The sequence below is a fragment of the Pongo abelii genome, chromosome Y, assembly GCF_028885655.2.
Source record: "Pongo abelii isolate AG06213 chromosome Y, NHGRI_mPonAbe1-v2.0_pri, whole genome shotgun sequence".
NCBI classification, from domain to species: domain Eukaryota; kingdom Metazoa; phylum Chordata; class Mammalia; order Primates; family Hominidae; genus Pongo; species Pongo abelii.
The window spans coordinates 6,686,918-6,705,557 of NC_072009.2; the positions used below are offsets into that span (position 1 = coordinate 6,686,918).

The following is an 18,640-nucleotide window of genomic DNA, read 5'->3' on the forward strand; positions in this document are numbered from 1 at the left end:
TGAATTCTAAAACACATGTGTGCATTGGGAATGGGAATGAGAATACACTTACCAAAATGATCCCTCCAAAGACAATGGCAATGTGTTTGCCAAGGGGATTAATTAGATGTATTTTGCAATACTGTTTTTAGAATGGAAAACAAGAAATTGAGAGGAGGTAGTTGGAAGTGTCCACTTCTCTGCAGATCAGCCAACTGGCCCTCAGTACTTTAGGTAAGGAATTTTAATTTGTCCTTTGGTTTACAGGGCAATGCAGACTTATTGCTGTTTACATTCATCAAACACACATACCTGAGTAGCAGATCTCTACTCTCCCTTTAAATAAAGTAATTCTATGGAACATTTTTGAAAGCCTCGACAAATGTAATACAGAGGTGATATGAAAGAAAATTACATCTATTGTCCTGTTATCCCTTGTCTTTCTCTGGATATAAATGTTTTCCACATTTTTGCAACATTTCTCTGCCTAAACTTTCCTTCTGGGGAAAACATAATGGTATATGATTTTCTGTGTGTTTACTTCTAAAATTGCAAAGTTAATCCCACACCATTGTGAAGATAAACTTTTGAGTTTCTGTTTGAAAATTTGGGGGTATGGAAATTGTCAAATACTGCTGATATATTTGTTTAAGAGACCCAAGGGCATGAAGACTTCTGGAATTTTGAATATAGTGTCTGGTATTTTCACAAAATCATGTAATACATTGTCCTACATTGAGAGGTAACTGTTTATTAATCATAGTTTCTCTTCTATACTTTATTATTATACTTTAAGTTCTGGGTTACATGAGCAGAACGTGCACTTTGTAATAGGTATACACATGCCCTGGTGGTTTGCTGCACCCATCAGCCCATTACCTACATTAAGTATTTCTTCTAATGTTATCCCTCCCCTAGACCCTACCCACTGACAGGCCCCAGTATGTGATGTTCCCCTCCCTGTCTGCATGTGTTGTCATTGTTTAACTCCCACTTATGAGTAAGAACATGTGTTGTTTGGTTTTCTGTTCTTGTGATAGTTTGCTGAGAATGATGGTTTCCATCTTCATCCATGTCACCGCAAAGGACATGAACTTATCCTTTTTTATAGCTGCATAGTATTCCATGGTGTATATGTGCCACAATTTGTTAATCCAGTCTATCACTGATGGACATTTGGGTTGGTTCCAAGTCTTTGCTATTGTGAATAGTGCCTCAATAAACATACGTGTGCATGGGTCTTTATTGTAGAATGATTTATAATCCTTTGGATATATGCCCAGTAATGGGATTACTGGGTCAAATGATATTTGCAGTTCTAGATACTTGAGGAATCGCCACACTGTCTTCTGCAATGGTTGAACTAATTTATACTTCCACCAACAGTGTAAAAGTGTTCTTATTTTTCCATAACTTCTCTGGTATCTGTTGTTTCCTGACTTTTTAATGACTGTCATTCTAACTGGCGTGAGATGGTATCTCATTTTGGTTTTGATTTGCATTTCTCTAATGACCAATGATGATGACTGTTTTTTCATATGTCTGTTGGCTGCATAAATATCATCCTTTGATAACTGTCTGTTCATTTACTTTGCCCATTTTTTGTTGGGGTTGTTTCTTTTATTCTTGTCAATTTGTTTCTTTTATTCTTGTCAATTTAAGTGCTTTGTAGATTCTGGATATTAGCCCTTTGTCAGATGGATAGATTTCAAAAATTCTCTCTCATTCTCTAGGTTAGCTATTCACTCTGATGTTAGTTTCTTTTGCTATGCAGATGCTCTTTAGTTTATTTACATCTCATTTGTCAATTTGACTTTTGTTGCCATTGCTTGTGGGGTTTTGGACATGAAGTCTTTGCCCATGCCTATGTCGTGAATGGTATTGGCCAGGTTTTCCTTCAGGATTTTTATGGTCCTAGGTCTTACATTTAAATCTTTGATCCATTTTGATTTGATTTTTGTAAAAGATGTAAGAAAGGGGTCTAGTTTCCGTTTTCTTCGTAGCTAGCCAGTTTTCCCAACAGCATTTATTAAATAGGGAACCTTTTCCCCACCGCTTGTGTGTGTCAGCTTTGTCAAAGATCAGATGGTTGTAGCTGAGGCCTCCGTTCTGTTCCATTGGTCTATATATCTGTTTTGGTACCCATACCATGCTGATTTGTTTGCTGTAGCCCTGTAGTATAGTTTGAAGTCACTTATCATGATGCCTCTAGCTTTGTTCTTCTTGCTCAGGATTTTCTGTCGAATCCGGGCCCTTTTTTGGTTCCATATGAAGTTTAGACTAACTTTTTCCAGTTCTGTGAAAAAGACAGTGGTAACTTGTTGGGGATAGCATTTAATTTAGAAATTACGTTGGGCATTTTGACCATTTTCACCATATTGATTCTTCCTATCCTTTAGCATGGAATGCTTTTCCATTTGTTTCTGTCCTCATTTATTTCCTTGAACAGTGGTTTATAGTTATTTTTGAAGAAGTCCTTCACATACCTTGGAAGTTGTATTCCTAGGTATTTTATTCTCTTTTTGGCAATTATGAATGGGAGTTCACTCATGATTTGGCTCTCTGTTTTTCTGTTATTGGTGTATAAGAATGCTTGTGATTTTTGCACAGGATTTTGTATCCTGAGACTTTGCTGAAGTTGCTTATCAGCGTAGGGAGGTTTTGAGCTGAGACGATGGGGTTTTCTAAATATACAATCATGTCACATGCAAACAGAGACAATCTGACTCCCTCTTTTCGTAGTTGAATACCCTTTATTTCCTTCTTCTGCCTAATTGCCCTGGCCAGAACTTCCAACACTATGTCGAATAGGAGTGGTGAGAGAGGGCATCCCTGTCTTGTCCCAGTTTTCAAAGGGAATGCTTCCAGGTTTTGCCCATTCAGTATGATATTGGCTGTGGGTTTGTCATAGATAGCTCTTATTATTTTGAGATATGTCCTATCAATACCCAATTTATTGAGAGTTTTTAGCATGAAGCATTGTGGAATTTTGTCAAAGGCCTTTTCTTCATCTATTCAGATAATCATATGGTTTTTGTCGTTGGTTCTGTTTATATGCTGGATTACATTTATTGATTTGTGTATGTTGAATCAGCCTTGCATCCCAGGGATGAAGCCCACTTGATCATGGCAGATACGCTTTTTGATGTGCTGCTGAATTCAGTTTGCCAGTATTTTACTGAGGATTTTTGCATCGATGTTCATCAGGGAAGTTGGTCTAAAATTTTCTTTTTTTGTTGTGTCTCTGCCGGGCTTTGGTATCAGGATGATGCTGGCCTCATTAAATGACTTAGGTAGGATTCCCTCTTTTTCTATTGATTGGAATAGTTTCAGAAGGAATGGTACCAGCTCCTCCTTGTACCTGTGGTAGAATTTGGCTGTGAATCCATCTGGTCCTGGACATTTTCTGGTTGGTAAGCTATTAATAATTGCCTCAATTTCAGAGCCTGTTATTGGTCTATTCATAGATTCAACTTCTTCCTGGTTTAGTCCTGGGAGGGTGTATGTGTTGAGGAATTTATCCATTTCTTCTAGATTTTCTAGTTTATTTGCATAGAAGTGTTTATAGTATTCTCTACTATACAAACTACTATAGTAGTTTATATTTCTGTGGGATCGGTGATGCTATCCCCTTTATCATTTTTTATTGCATCTAGTTGATTCTTGTCTCTTTTATTCTTTGTTAGTCTTGCTAGCGGTCTGTCAATTTTGTTGATCTTTTCAAAAAACCAGCTCCTGGATTCATTGATTCTTGAAAGGTTTTTTATGTCTCTATTTCCTTCAGTTCTGCTCTGATCTTAGTTATTTCTTGCCTTCTGCTAGCTTTTGAATGTGTTTGCTCTTGCTTCTCTAGTTATTTTAATTGTGATGTTAGGGTGTCAATTTTAGATCTTTCCTGCTTTCTCTTGTGGGTATTTAGTGCTATAAATTTCCTTCTACACACTGCTTTGAATGTGTCCCAGAGATTCTGGTATGTTGTGTCTTTGTTCTCATTGGTTTCAAATAACATCTTTATTTCTGCCGTCATTTCGTTATGTACCCAGTAGCCATTCAGAAGCAGGTTGTTCAATTTCTATGTAGTTGAGTGGTTTTGAGTGAGTTTCTTAATCTCGAGTTCTATTTTGATTGCACTGTGGTCTGAGAGACAGTTTGTTATAATTTATGTTCTTTTACATTTGCTGAGGAGTGCTTTACTTCTAACTATGTGGTCAATTTTGGAATAGGTGTGGCGTGGTGCTGAAAAGAATGTACATTCTGTTGATTTGGGGTGGAGAGTTCTGTAGATATCTATTAGGTCAACTCGGTGTAGAGCTGAGTTCAGTTCCTGGATATCATTGTTAAGTTTCTGTCTCATTGATCTGTCTAATGTTGACAGTGGGGTTTTAAACTCTCCCATTAAGATTGTGTGGGAGTCTACGTCTCTTTGTAGGTCTCTAAGGAATCGCTTTATGAATCTGGGTGCTCCTGTATTGGGTGTATATATACTTAGGATAGTTAGCTCTTCTTTTTGAATTGAACTCTTTACCATTATGTAATGGCCTTCTTTGTCTCTTTTGATCTTTGTTGGTTTAAAGTCTGTTTTATCAGAGACTAGGATTGCAACCCCTGGCTTTTTTTGTTTTCCATTTGCTTGGTAGATCTTCCTCCATCCCTTTATTTTGAGCCTATGGGTGTCTGTGCATGTGAGGTGGGTTTCCTGAATACAGCACACTGATGGGTGTTGACTCTTTATCTAATTTGCCAGTCTGTGTCTTTTCATTGGAGCATTTAGCCCATTTACGTTTAAGGTTACTATTGTTACATGTGAATTTGATCCTGTCATTATATTAGCTGGTTAATTTGCTCATTGGTTGATGCAGTTTCTTTGTAGCCTTGATGGTCTTTACAATTTGGCATATTTTTGCAGTGGCTGGGACCAGTTGTTCCTTTCCATGTATAGTGCTTCCTTCAGGAGCTCTTGTAGGGCAGGCCTGGTGGTGACAAAATCTCTCAGCATTTGCTTGTCTGTACAGGATTTTATTTCTCCTTCACTTATGAAGCTTAGTTTGGCTGGATATGAAATTCTGGTTTGAAAATTCTTTTCTTTAAGAATGTTGAATATTGGCCCCCACTCTCTTCTGGCTTGTAGAGTTTCTGCCGAGAGATCCACTGTTAGTCTGATGGGCTTCCCTTTGTGGGTAACTCGACCTTTCTCTCTGGCTGCCCTTAACATTTTTTTCTTCATTTCAGCTTTGGTGAATCTGACAATTATGTGTCTTGGAGTTGCTCTTGTCGAGGAGTATCTTAGTGGCATTCTCTGTATTTCCTGCATCTGAATGTTGGCCTGCCTTGCTAGATTGGGGAAGTTCTCCTGGATAATATCCTGCAGAGTGTTTTCCAACTTGGTTCCATTCTCCCCGTCACTTTCAGGTACACCAATCAGAAGTAGAATTGGTCTTTTCACATAGTCCCATATTTCTTGGAGGCTTTGTCCATTACTTTTAATTCTTTTTTCTCTAAACTTCTCTTCTCACTTCATTTCATTCATTTGATCTTCCATCACTGATACCCTTTCTTCCAGTTGATAGAATCAGCTACTGAGACTTGTGCATTTGTCACGTAGTTCTCGTGCGGTGGTTTTCAGCTCCATCAGGTTCTTTAAGGACTTTTCTGCATTGATTATTCTTGTATCCATTCGTCTAATTTTTTTTCAAGTTTTTTAACTTCTTTGCCATGGGTTCATACTTCCTCCTTTAGCTTAGAGTAGTCTGATTGTCTGAAGCCTTCTTCTCTCAACTCATCAAAGTCATTCTCCATCCAGCTTTGTTCCATTGCTGGTGAGGTGCTGTGTTCCTTCGGAGGAGGAGAGGTGCTCTGATTTTTCGAGTTTCCAGTTTTTCTGCTCTTTTTTTTTCCCCATCTTTGTGGTTTTTATCTACTTTTGATGTTTGATGATGGTGACGTACAGATGGGGTTTTGGTGTGGATGTCCTTTCTGTTTGTTAATTTTACTTCTAACTGTCAGAACCCTCAGCTGCAGGTCTGTTGGAATTTGCTGGAGGTCCACTCCAGACCCTGTTTGCCTGGGTATCAGCAGCGGAGGCTGCAGAACAGTGGATATTGGTGAACAGCAAATGTTGCTTTCTGATCGTTCCCCTGGAAGTTTTGTCTCAGAGGAGTACCCAGCCGTGTGAGGTGTCAGTCTGCCCCTACAGGGGGTTGCCTCCCAGTTAGGCTACTTGGGGGTCAGGGACCCACTTGAGGAGGCAGTCTGTCCATTCTCAGATCTCCAGCTGGGTGCTGGGAAAACCACTACTGTCTTCCGAGCTGTCAGACAGGGACATTTAAGTCTCTAGAGTTGTCTGCTGCCTTTTGTTTGGTTATGCTCTGCCCCCAGGGGTGGAGTCTACAGAGGCAGGCAGGCCTTCTTGAGCTGTGGTGGGCTCCACCCAGTTCCAGCTTCCTGGCCACTTTGTTTACCTACTCAAGCCTGAGCAATGGCGGGCACCCATCCCCCAGCCTTGCTGCCCCCTGTAGTTTGATCTCAGAGTGCTGTGCTATCAATGAGTGAGGACTTTGTGGGCATAAGACCCTCTGGGCCAGGTGCAAGATATAATCTCCTGGTGTGCTGTTTGCTAAGACCATTGGAAATGCACAGTATTAGGGTAGGAGTGACCTGATTTTCCAGGTGACATCTGTCACCTCTTTCTTTAACTAGGAAAGGGAATTCCCTGACCCCTTGCACTTCCCAGGTGAGGTTATGCCTCACCCTGCTTCGGCTCATGCTCGGTGTGCTTCACCCACTGTCCGACACTCCCCAGTGAAATGAACTCAGTACCTCAGTTGGAAATGCAGAAATTACCCGTCTTCTGCATCACTCATGCTGGGAACTGTGGAGTGGAACTGTTCCTATTTGGCCATCTTGGCTCCACCCCCCATGAAATTTATTTTGGAGAAAGTTAACTGAGAACAGAAGGACCTAGGGATATCAGAGAGTGGAGGTGGGGCAAGGGCCTAGGCTCCGTGTCTGTCCTGGGAAAGTTAGGACAGAAGAACCCAGAGACATCAGAGAGTGCAGTGAGGGTGAGGGCCTAGGCTCCTTGTTTGTAAGGGAATTGTCTACACTGTGCATACTCATGATCATGAGCTTTCTTGTCCTTCCTTCCAAATTGAAAGTCACTGGACTCCTTCAAGTCCATTCTGGAGGATGCCTTTCTTGGTAAACTCAACTGGCAGAGAAAAGTATTCAGTAACTGGCATTTGGAGGCCATTTGGGCCTATTACTTATGTACTGTACAATATGTTTACCTGCTGAGGAGGGAACCCTGGCTATCCACACAGACCTGATTCTTAAGTGAGAAAAGGCAGTCTTATATCCCAGATATTCTTGAGAAGGCTTCAATAAGAAACTCATTTTAAAAATTGAAAAAAGAATCATCTGGAGGTAGCACACACACCAACCAAGGAAACAGGGACAAAATTAATCTGTAACCTTTTGGAAATACAATGAAGTAGTGACTCATTAAAAAAATGGGAATTCTATTAAAATGTAATATATTAGACAAATTAAAGAATCCTATTGGAGAGTGAATAAGAGGTGATCTCCAATGTATAAAATTTCAATTAGAGAGAGTGATAGCAAAGGGAAAGGAACAAATATGGAGACTCTGGGAATCTGACATTTAAAGAGTATTATCAGGAAGGGCTACATAGAATACAAATAAGCAAAAGTGACTTACATTCAAATAATGTTTAAAATAATCCCAGCATTATTGTGAACAAGTGCTGCAATAAATGTACCTGTGCATGTGTCCTCACAGTAGAATGATTTATAATCCTTTGTATATATACCCAGTAATGGGATTGCTGGATCAAATGGTATGTCTAGTTCTAGGTCCTTGAGCAATCACCACACTGTGTTCCACAATGTTTAAACTAATTTACACTCCTACCAGCGGTGTAAAAGCATTCCCATTTCTCCACATCCTCTTTAGCATCTGTTGTTTCCTGACTTTTTAATGATTGCCATTCTAACGGGCATGAGATGGTATCTCATTGTGGTTTTGATTTGCTTTTATCTAATATACCACGAAATATATGCAGCCATAAAAAAGGATGAGTTCGTGTCCTTTGCAGGGACATAGATGAAGCTGAAAACCATCATTCTCAGCAAACTAACACAAGAACAGAAAACCAAACAGCACATGTTCTTACTTGTGAGTAGGAGTGGAACAGTGAGAACACATGGACACAGGGAGGGGAACATCCCACACCAGGGCCTGTCAGGGGGTGGGGAGTAGGGGGAGAGATCGCATTAGGAGAAATACCTAATGTAGATGATGGGTTGATGGGTGCAGCAAACCAGCATACCATATGTATACATATGTAACAATCCTGCACGTTCTGCCCATGTACCCCAGATCTTAAAATATGATGATGATAATAATAATAATAATAATAATAATAATAATTGTCATCATCATCATCATCATCATCATCCCAGCATTGAGGGATCTACACTTCCAGGCTTAGGAAACAACATCAGCGTTCATCACAGTGAATGAATTGAAACTCCAAACTCCAAAAGCACATTGTGAGATTTCAGAAGAGCAGATATGTAGGAAAGACCATAAGAGCTTGAAGTTTGTATTAGTCCGTTCTTGTACTGATGCAAATACCCAAGATTGGATAATTTATAAAGAAAAGAGGTTTAATTGGCTCATGGTTCTTTAGGCTGTACAGGAAGCATGGTAGCTTCTGTGGTGGCCTCAGGAATGTTTCAATCATGGCAGAAGGTGAAAGCGAAGCAGGTTCATCTTATGTGGCTAGAGCAAGAAGAGGAGAGAGACAGGACATGCTACAAAATTTTATACAACCAGCTCTCCTGAGAACTCACTCACTATACAGTACCAAGGGGGATATACAGTATCATTCAAGAGAACTCCACCATCCCTCATGCCATCACCTCCCTCCAGGCACCATCTCCAACACTGGGGATTAGAATTCAATATGAGATTTGGGTGAGGATACAGATGCAAACCGTCTCAAGAATTTGTAATTTCATAGAATGCTTCATGTTTTCACCGAATGTTAAAATATAGAAACTTTCATTATTCTAAGAAAAAATAATTTACTACATAGAACGCTATCTTGGAGCAGCTGTTTGTGGGCAGGCAGAGTCAAAGCATTTACGCTGATGTATCATTTCAAAAAATTTACCTTTCATGCTCTCCTTTTTGGAAAGATGTGTGTTCATGTGTTCCTTCAAACAGCGGAATAAATGATGAATATAATGATGGAGAATCTAAGAAACAGTGGCCTTCACAGAAGAGAGCTGAAAGAATTCAGACATCAGATCATTGCCTGGAGCAGGCTGGGACATCTGAAATCCTACAGTTAAACTTCAAGGAGAATGAACATAAAAGAAAAGGAAGTGAGCCATTTGACCAGGTAGAAATAGTACTTGAGATGGGCTTTAGTTCAGAAAAAATTGAACAATACACACACAGACAAGCAAGAAATGAAAATGTGAAGCAGTTGTCTCCAGATGAAACAGGAGGTGATTCAGTGAAGATTTAATTGGGGTAGAATGCTTAGTTCAGGAGTGATTAGTTCAGGAGTAATTGCATGCACAGTTACAGTAAAGTTGAAGAGAGAAGGCTGGGTACAGTGGATCACACCTGTAATCCCAGCACTTTGGGCAGCCAAGACAGGCAGATCTCTTTAGCCCAAGAGGTGGAGACCAGCCCGGGCAATATGGCAAAAGCCCATCTCTACAGAAAAAAAAAATACAAAAATTAGCCAGTGTGGTGGCATGTGCCTGTAGTCCCAGTTATGGCAGAGTCTGAGGTGGGAGGATGTTTTGAACCTGGGAAGTCGGGGTTGCAGTAAGTTGTGATTGTACCATTGCACTGCAGCCTGGACAACAGAGCAAGACCCTGTCTCTAAAAACAAACAAACAAACAAACACGGGGCAAATAGACTGGGTGTTGCCCATAGGTAATTAATAGGTAATAGCTAAAAATCATATATCAAGAAAAAATAGCATAAACTATTTCTTAGAAATATCAAGAAGATATTTGAAGAAGAGAAGCTAAGAAATCTGAAAGCACTTGCCTTCTAACAAGTGTGGGATGTCGTATGCTGGGCAAGAAAGTGCTGTTGTGCAAATAACACTTGTAGTAGTTTGACTTTTAAAAATTCATGCATGCGGGACCATCCTGGCTAACATGGTGAAACCACATCTCTACTAAAAATACAAAAAATTAGCTGGGCATCTTGGTGGGAGTCTGTAGTCCCAGCTACTCAGGAGGCTGAGGCAGGAGAATGGCGTGAACCTGGGAGGCGGAGCTTGCAGTAAGCAGAGATCGCGCCACTGCACTCCAGCCTGGGCGACAGATGGAGACTCCATCTCAAAAAAAAAAAAAAAAAAAAAAAAAAAATTCATGCATGCCTTTCTTTGTTTCCAAAGAAACAAGTAGTTTTATACTACTTACATATTATGGTAGAATGATTTATAATCCTCTGGCTATATACCCAGTAATGGGATTACTTGGTCAAATGGTATTTCTTTACTATTCTTTGTTTCCAAAGAAAGGCATGGTTTGGAAAAGGTTTCCAACGGTTGGAGAAACAAATTTTTTTCCAAAAGAAAGAGATAAGGCCAAGATTGAATGGTATGTGAATGTGAATATGATAGTTAAAAGCATTATTTCTCAAATGTACCTGCCCATTGGAATCAACTGGAGAATGTAATAGGTATTAATGCCTGTGCTATGGTCCTCCAGAGATTCTGACTTGCTTGGTCTGCAATGCAGACAGGGCAGTGAGATATTTTTCAGTTCTCCTTAGGGATTCTAAGATACAGCAGAGTTTAGGAAGCATGGATCTAGGTTTGCTCAGATTCTTACTTTAATTTAAAAATCTGTAGCTGGGCACAATGGGTCATACTTGCAATCACAGAACGTTGTGCTGTGCAGAGGTGAGAGGATTGTTTGTATCCAAGAGCTCCAGATGAGCTTGGGCAACATAGTGAAACCCCGTCTGTATGGAAAAAAAAAAAAAAGAAAAAAATTAGCCAAGTGTAATAGTTCATGCCTGTGTTCTCCGCTATTCAGGAGGCTAAGGTGGGAGGATCACTTGAGCCTTGGAAGTCATGGCTGCAGTAAGCTGAGATCACACCACCACACTCTAGCCTGTGTGACCCTGTCTCAAAAAAAAAAAAAAAAAAATGTTGTCCAGTGTTCTCTTCGGCAAGATAAAGTGGTTTCAGTAATAAACTACTAATAATATGATGATTTAGATTGAGCAAACTTCACTCAGTCATTTCTTTTTTATTATCTGATATGTTCTTTATAAAAAGTTTTAATTGCTTAAAAATGACCTAATGCTTCTCCAAAGCTTCCTTTTTTTCTGTCTCTCTCTTAACTGAAGTCACAGAATGTTCTCCTGTGTGGAGGGCTAAGGAACATTAAAAAATTTTTAGCTTTAAGGACACTCTAAGGGTAAGGTTATAAACCTAAAACCCATAAAACATAAAAGAAAATTGGAAGAGGCAGTATGAAGACTGTCCTCTCTCAGAGGGTCCCTTCTTGTGGAAATAGGCTGCTATTCCAGGTCAGTGGGAGGTGATCCTATGGGAAGCCTGTTGTGTATGGCCCATGGCACAATTCCAGCTTAATTGTTCCAATTCCTGCTGTTTCTCTGACTGCACATGAGGTTAAATTAAATATAATTTTCTCAGTTTGCATTTCCCAGGCAGTCATCCTAAGTGGCTTCTTGAAGGCGGTCTGTGCATTCTGCTATGTAATTCTGTGATGTCCTTTAACTCGAGGGCCAGTGACATGATTATCAGCTCTAGATGTTCATTCTGTGGTCAGAGATGCTTGTGCAGTGGCCATTTTCTTTCATTATGATCTGGCATTTCCCAAGCTTCGGAAGTGAAGAGAATTGACTTTCCTACTAATGAGCATTGGCACTTAGGAAGTGAATACTTTATCTTTTGCAGCTAGTGTGTTCTACATTTCTTCAGTGTACCTTCTGCCTGGTAAATGTCAGATTATTTGTTGACCATCTCTAAGGGTATAGTTCCTTGTGTTATTAAATGAGAAGCTAGTGGCTTACAAAGCATTGGCTTTGGTGATAACTCAAATCCATACAGTGCTTATATTTACAGCTGGGAGATGACGTGATCTTATCCTTGGGTCTATTGCTCAAATTTCTGATTTCAGCAGGACGTACTCACTGGCTGCATTCTGTCTTGGGGATGCCTTTGATCTGTCTTGCCTTGGGGGACCCTTCCCCTGACCTGGAATAGCAGCCTATTTCCACAAGAATGGACCCTCTGAGAGAGGACAGTCTTCATACCAGCTCTTCTGATTTTCCTTTATCTTTTATGGGTTTTGGGCTTATAAATTTACTCTTAGAATGTCCTTAAATCTGATAATTTTTTAATGTTCTTTAGCATATTACTAAAAGCTATTCATCTACTTGAGAGACTGAGGAAGGAGTGTTGCTTGAGCCTGAAAGGTTGAGGCTGCAGTGAGCTGTGATCCTGCCACTGCACTCCAGCCTGGGTGGCAGAGAAAGATCCTGTCTCAAAAAAATAAAAAGGACAGGTATACAGTAGCTCATGCCTGTAATCCCAGCACTTTGGCAGGCTGAGGCAGGAGGATTGCTTTAGGCCAGAGTTCTAGACCAGCCTGCAACATAGGGAGATCCAACTCTTCAAAAAATAAAAAATTAGTTAGACATGATGGCACATGCCTATAGTCCCAGCTTCTTGAGGGGCCTTGACCAGCAGGAGGATTTCTAGGGCCTAGGAGTTCCAGGATGCAGTGAGCAATATGTATGTGGTTAATACATATTGAAACCAGTTATTGGAGAATTAGTATGTGTTCTCCCACAAATTCAGTATGTTTTCGTAATGGTCCAACTAATTCAAATGGTTTAAACATAATATACACAAATTATTTTATGTTTTTTGTTTAAAAACCTTTTTGACTGAATCAGTCTATGATGCTTTATTTGAAGTTGTGGACAGAACTTAGTCTTAAGATAGCACTCGTCTTAGTGATAGATTTCCATGGAGGGAATTTTTGCCAGATGTTAATTTAGCCTGAAGATGTTATAGATGTGGACAGTCACACCCTCTAAGTCTGGGGTGGGCTAATTGAAAAGAACATGCAGGAACCAGGCTTGTTAAGGGATAAATATAGGGGAAATGGAACAATTATGGCAGAGGGCTGAATTGGGTTTAATTGGGTTAGGAAGAGTGAAAGAATCGATATTAATAAGAGGTCTGGAAATAACCAAGAAACCCACTTATTGTAGAAAATGTGTGACATCTGATTACCATAGTGAAAGAAAGATCCCCCTTTAAAAATCCTATACAGAAAGAAGTGGTAGGTAGAAAGAAACCTTCCCATGGATATATTTAAGAAAAACAGTGGGGAGGTCTGAGATTTCAAAGGGCCATGTTTCAGGTTATAATTCAAAAGAGAGGCAAATGATAGTCCCTCTGTTTTTGGGTTTCAGGAATGGGGAAGATTTTGCCAGTTGTGAAATAATTTTGGAGCTCCTATAACCTTGAGCCTTTCATCCTACTTTTCCTGGACTTGGTACATAAGGGGATTGATAAGATGGGGCCAGAGAAGAAGCAGGTTTTGAAATGCCTCTTTTGATTCTGTTCATTTCTGGAATTCTTCACCATGGGCCTTAAAGAGTACATATTTGTTCCTGACACACCACATGCAGTGCTCTGTTAATGAAAATTTCTTTCCTCAGATAGGTTCGCTTCCTCCATTAATTTGTGGGATTTCAGATGAAAACTTACTTGGACTGTGGTTTTCTATGTGTTTGTGAATGGAAGGACATGTTTGTCTTTGACCTTCCTTTAGTTTCACATCTTAGTCTTGATATTTAAGTAGCTTTGGTTCAGACAGAGACGGACCATGCATGCAGTGGCTGGGACTGCTCTCTAGGTTAGAGGCTTTCTGGTCTTGGGGAAGATTCCCCCCAACCTATGCAAGTGGCATAGATGCTTAATATTCTAGATGAAAGAAGCACTAGAGTTTTTTATTCATTGCTTGTGAGCACAGATGTGGCCTCTGGGGAAACTCAGCTGAGGTGGTCTCATGTTCCACCAAAGGTCACCAGGGAGAGATGGCCAGGAAGACAGGAAGACATGTCTCACCTGGGAGGGTATGGCAACAGCTACGCAAGACCTCTTGTTGGAGATATGTGACATTCATTCATTCATTTGTTTATTTATTTTTTTGAAACAGAGTTTCACTCTGTTAGCCAGGCTAAAGTGCAGTGGCACGATCATGGTTCACTGCAACTTCCCTGTCTCGAGCTCAAGCCATTCTCCCACCTCAGCCTCCTTAGTAGCTAGGACAGCAGCCAGGCACCACTGTGTCCAGGTAATTTTTAAGTTCTTTTTAGAAACAAGGTATTGCCATATTGCCCAGGCTGGTCTGGAACTCCTGGGCTCAACTCCTGCATTGGCCTCTGAAAGTGCTGGTATTACAAGAATGAGCCTTGGTGCCTGGCTCATTTATTCTTAAGTACTTATGCTCAGGGCAGGTCTTCCAAGGGGAGAGAAGAACAGCCAGATAAGACTCGTATGAGATAGCTGAGGAGGCGGCATTTCATCCTTCCATGTATATCCTCCTTACCCACAAGCAGAATGCTGTCCTACAACCATTGCTGTCCCCATTAGGTCATGATAGGTAGACATGCCGGTGATGACCACAGACTGGCAGTTAGCCAAGGATTCTCAGTGTTGCATGTTGCATGTGTGAGTGTGTGTGACAGTTGCATCTGGCAGTTTGGTGGAAAATTGGTACATTTTGTAAAAATGATATGTTTAAGTCTTATAATAAGGTAAATACTTATAAAAGGAAGTCAGTTTTATTGAAATAGTTACCACATATATTAATATTAATATTTAAGGCCAGGTGCATTGACTCATGCTTGTAAATCCCAGCATTTGGGGATGCTGAGGTGAGAAGATCTCTTGAAGCTAGGAGTTCAAGTTGCCAGCCTGGACAACAAAGGGAGATTCTATTTCAACAAAGAATAAAATAAAAAAAAAATTAAAAGATATATTTAAACTGGGCTGTAGTAATACATGTGTATCTTTATTGTACATTAAGTAGCTAGATCTACTTATGAGGTTCATACTAGTCACAATTTCTTAGTACAATTGAGTTTAAACAATATTTTGGGGTATTTGTCCTACCAATATTGATAACGGAAGAAAATACTAAATTTCAGTGCATGCTAATGAAACTAAACATGTAATTCCTTTTTCCCATTGAAGTTAGTAGAACCCATAGAAATTATCTAAAGACACCTAGGTGGCAAAGGATAAATGGTTGAGGGTATGATACCCCATTCTCCATGATGTGATTGCATACCTGTATCAAAACATCTCATGTACCTCATAAATATATATACATGCTATGTACCCACAAAAATAAATAAGTAAAGAAACTTGGATGGGATTGGGGTTTTTGGACTTAGGGTGGAGAACGTCTGCATTGAGGATTGTGTAGAGGAAAGAGTTTTGATTTATTATACCCCTGTTTCTTAAAAAAAAAAAAAAAAAAAAACCTGCATGTGATGATAGGAATTTTGCCAGAGGTGGGGAATGTGAGACTCACTAGTTGAAAACATTCTATACTGAGGTAATTTTTTTATGTCAAAAAGAAAGTGAAGAGTGTAGCAGATTAAAATCTTCATGTTATTTGCATTTTATAAGCTTGGAAGTCTCAATATCAATTATTATTGACTGCTATTTACTGCAATTTTTGGCACAAAACATATTTCATTTTAATGAACGTTGCCTTGTTTGAATGTTCATAAGACTTTGGAGGGAGTTTTGGAAAGAGATAGTTGCCTTTGATCCCTGTGGTATATTATTTGGCCTACCCTGATTCTGTCTTTTAACTTTGCACCTCTCCTTCCCGAACCCTGTTTAAAAGAAGCTTCTTTTTATTCCTCTTTTCTTCCTTCCTATTCTAATATGAGATACAGAGGTTTTTATGGGAAACATCTTGTCTATATGCCAGATTGTGGAAGCCTTGGTTGTTACCCAGGGATGGAAAGTCTGACCTCAGTTAAGTTCTGACCCCAGGGCAAGAAGCCCCTCTGGAGTAACTGACTCACTGTTGTCACAAATTAATATTCCTGTCTGGGGATGGCAGTGGAAACATTTTGGGCAATGGGTGGAAATGATAAGTTTCAAGCTGGAAGATGAAGTTTGCCTTTTCTCGGAGCTTGTACAGTGTCATACTCAGGAAATAAACTGTGTGGGAAAGGTGGTGTTTAGTAACCTAGAGCTGTATACCTTGTAAGACCCTCATCTTGTCATTCTGCACTGTAAGAAGCACATGAGGGAAGAGTGTAGGCTGTCAGAGAGAGCATCACACTGAAATAGGAACTTCTTACATAGAGCTGTCTGCCTAAAATGAAATAACTTTAGCAAATAGGATCTGTGATATAGAAATTCGAAACTCTAGCCAGGGTTGTGAAAGACGGAGCTGGGGTCACAGGTGGTGGATTGGAAAACGTCCTGAAGAACCTCACCTTTTTGGATATTGTACAGTTAATTAGGGGAGCTATGAGAAGCAGTTATGAAGCTCCTTATGAATGAAACGTAGAGGCCGGGTGCATTGGCTCATGCCTGTAATCCCAGTGCTTTCTGAGGCTGAGGCGGGCAGATCATGAGGTCAGGAGATTGAGACCATCCTGGCCAACATGGTGAAACCTCGGCTCTACTAAAAACACAAATATTGGCTGGGAGTGGTGGTGCATGCCTGTAATCACAGCTACACAGGAGGCTGAGGCAGGAGAATCGCTTGAACTAGGGAGTCAGTAGTTGCAGTGAGCCGAGATTACGCTTCTGCACTCCAGCCTGGCAACAGAGGAAAACTCTGTCTTAAAAAAAGAAACAAACAAAGAAAGAAAAACAAAGAAAGAGACATAGAAACATACCCATCAGTGTTACTCAAGAGGGTTCTGGTTCCTGTTTTGCACTTGGCAGTACACATTTGTTCTTGTCCACATTAACCTCCATCTGTCCACATGATCAACCATCTGCAGACCCACCACCAGCCAAGGGTCATGCCAGGTCAGAAGTACTAACTCTGGGTCAAACTGTGTTATTTTGAAGTGGAGCTTTTCGTTGTTGTTATTCTTACTCAAACTAGCAGTTTTCCTTTGTAGAAGAACTCAGTTACCACTCTGCGTTAAATATTTCTTTTATGTGATCAAGATTTTCTCTGTCCATCAGATACAGCAATGAGAAACCCTTTTACAGGAAATGGGGTTAAAAGTGACAGGATATCCAGAATTCTTTATTTTGTTTGCTAAATTGCAGGCAAATATATTCGCAGAACTAGTTTTGATAACCTTTTTAAAAATAGGCTTATTTGACATTGGCTGAAACTAAGACTCTAGCACTTTACTGCTACATCAATGAATGACCTCTCCTTCCTGAACCCTGTTCTCTCTCTATTCAGCATGAAATCCCTGGAGGCAAAAACCATAGGGACTACATCATAAAGCCTATGAGAATTTTATGGTGGAAACCTGAGTGAAGCAAGTGGTAGAAGTACCTGATGTAGTACCATGTCCACAGGAGATGATCTAAGAACGCCCTCACACTTAACCTTGCAAGTTTTCTACATTCTGTGTCTTGGTTTCCTCTAATTTCTTTGTCTCTTTTCCTCCTTTTAATTTAATAGGGTTTGCTGAAGACTTTCTCTCTTCCAAGTTCAAGTATTAGGCATCTCTGGGCTTTGCCCTTAGATACTCATCATAGTCTAACAATGAACGTAAGCACTGAGGAAGTAATGGTGACAATGTTCCTTTTGGTATCATCTTTCTCACGCTCTGTAAATCTTGGTGGTCTCATATTCATATTCTTGAATCCAGTGCTTAACCCCTCTCTGCCATCTTTACAGAAGTCCCCTGGTCTACCTCTCTCTACATGTCTAAAATTGTAGAATTGTCTTCTAGGAATTCTATTGCCAAGTCCCTTCTGCACAAGCCCAACATCTCACAGAAGGACCAGGTGGGAGGCATTGGACCACAGGCTGGCTCAATTGTAGCAATTGAAAGGCAAGCTTTGTCTCATCAGCTGGAGTGTTTACTACGGGAATTTGATTGGTGTATCTTTACATTTTATCAAAGTGGGTTTCACCATGGAAGCTTTCAGTGGTACCTCAGTGAATGATTATAATTAGCTAGGATTTCTTTGGAGGATATTTATTGTTCTAAATTTATATATATTTACATGTACATACTGTATTATTTCATTTTCAAGCTGCTAATAAAAACATACCTGAGACTGGGTAATTTATAAAGAAAAAGAGGTTTAATGAACTCATAGTTCCTCGTGGTTGGGAGGCCTCACAGTCCTGGCAAAAGGCAAGGGAAGAACAAAGACACATCTTACATAGCAAAAGGCAAAATGAGAGAACTTGTGCAGGGGAACTCCTCTTTAAAAAAACCATCAGACCTTGTGACCTCATAGTTCACATGAGAACATGAAAGTGAATAAGTCATGGGTGGAAACTGCCCCCATGATTCAATCATCTCCCACTGGGTCCCTCCCCTTACATGTGGAAATTATAAGAGCTACAATTCTAGATGAGATTTGTGTGGGGACACAG

General features: G+C 40.1%; 1 protein-coding gene across 8 annotated transcripts in view; it reads left to right on the forward strand.

Moving 5' to 3' along the window:
* NLGN4Y (neuroligin 4 Y-linked) overlaps positions 1-18,640 on the forward strand; it is a 285,691-nt gene that overhangs the window by 41,872 nt on the left and 225,179 nt on the right. For 2 of the 8 annotated variants that reach the window (XM_063721439.1, XM_063721435.1), the window contains exon 2: positions 132-213. The gene's annotated coding sequence lies outside the window, so the exon portion shown is untranslated. 8 annotated transcript variants of the gene reach the window in all.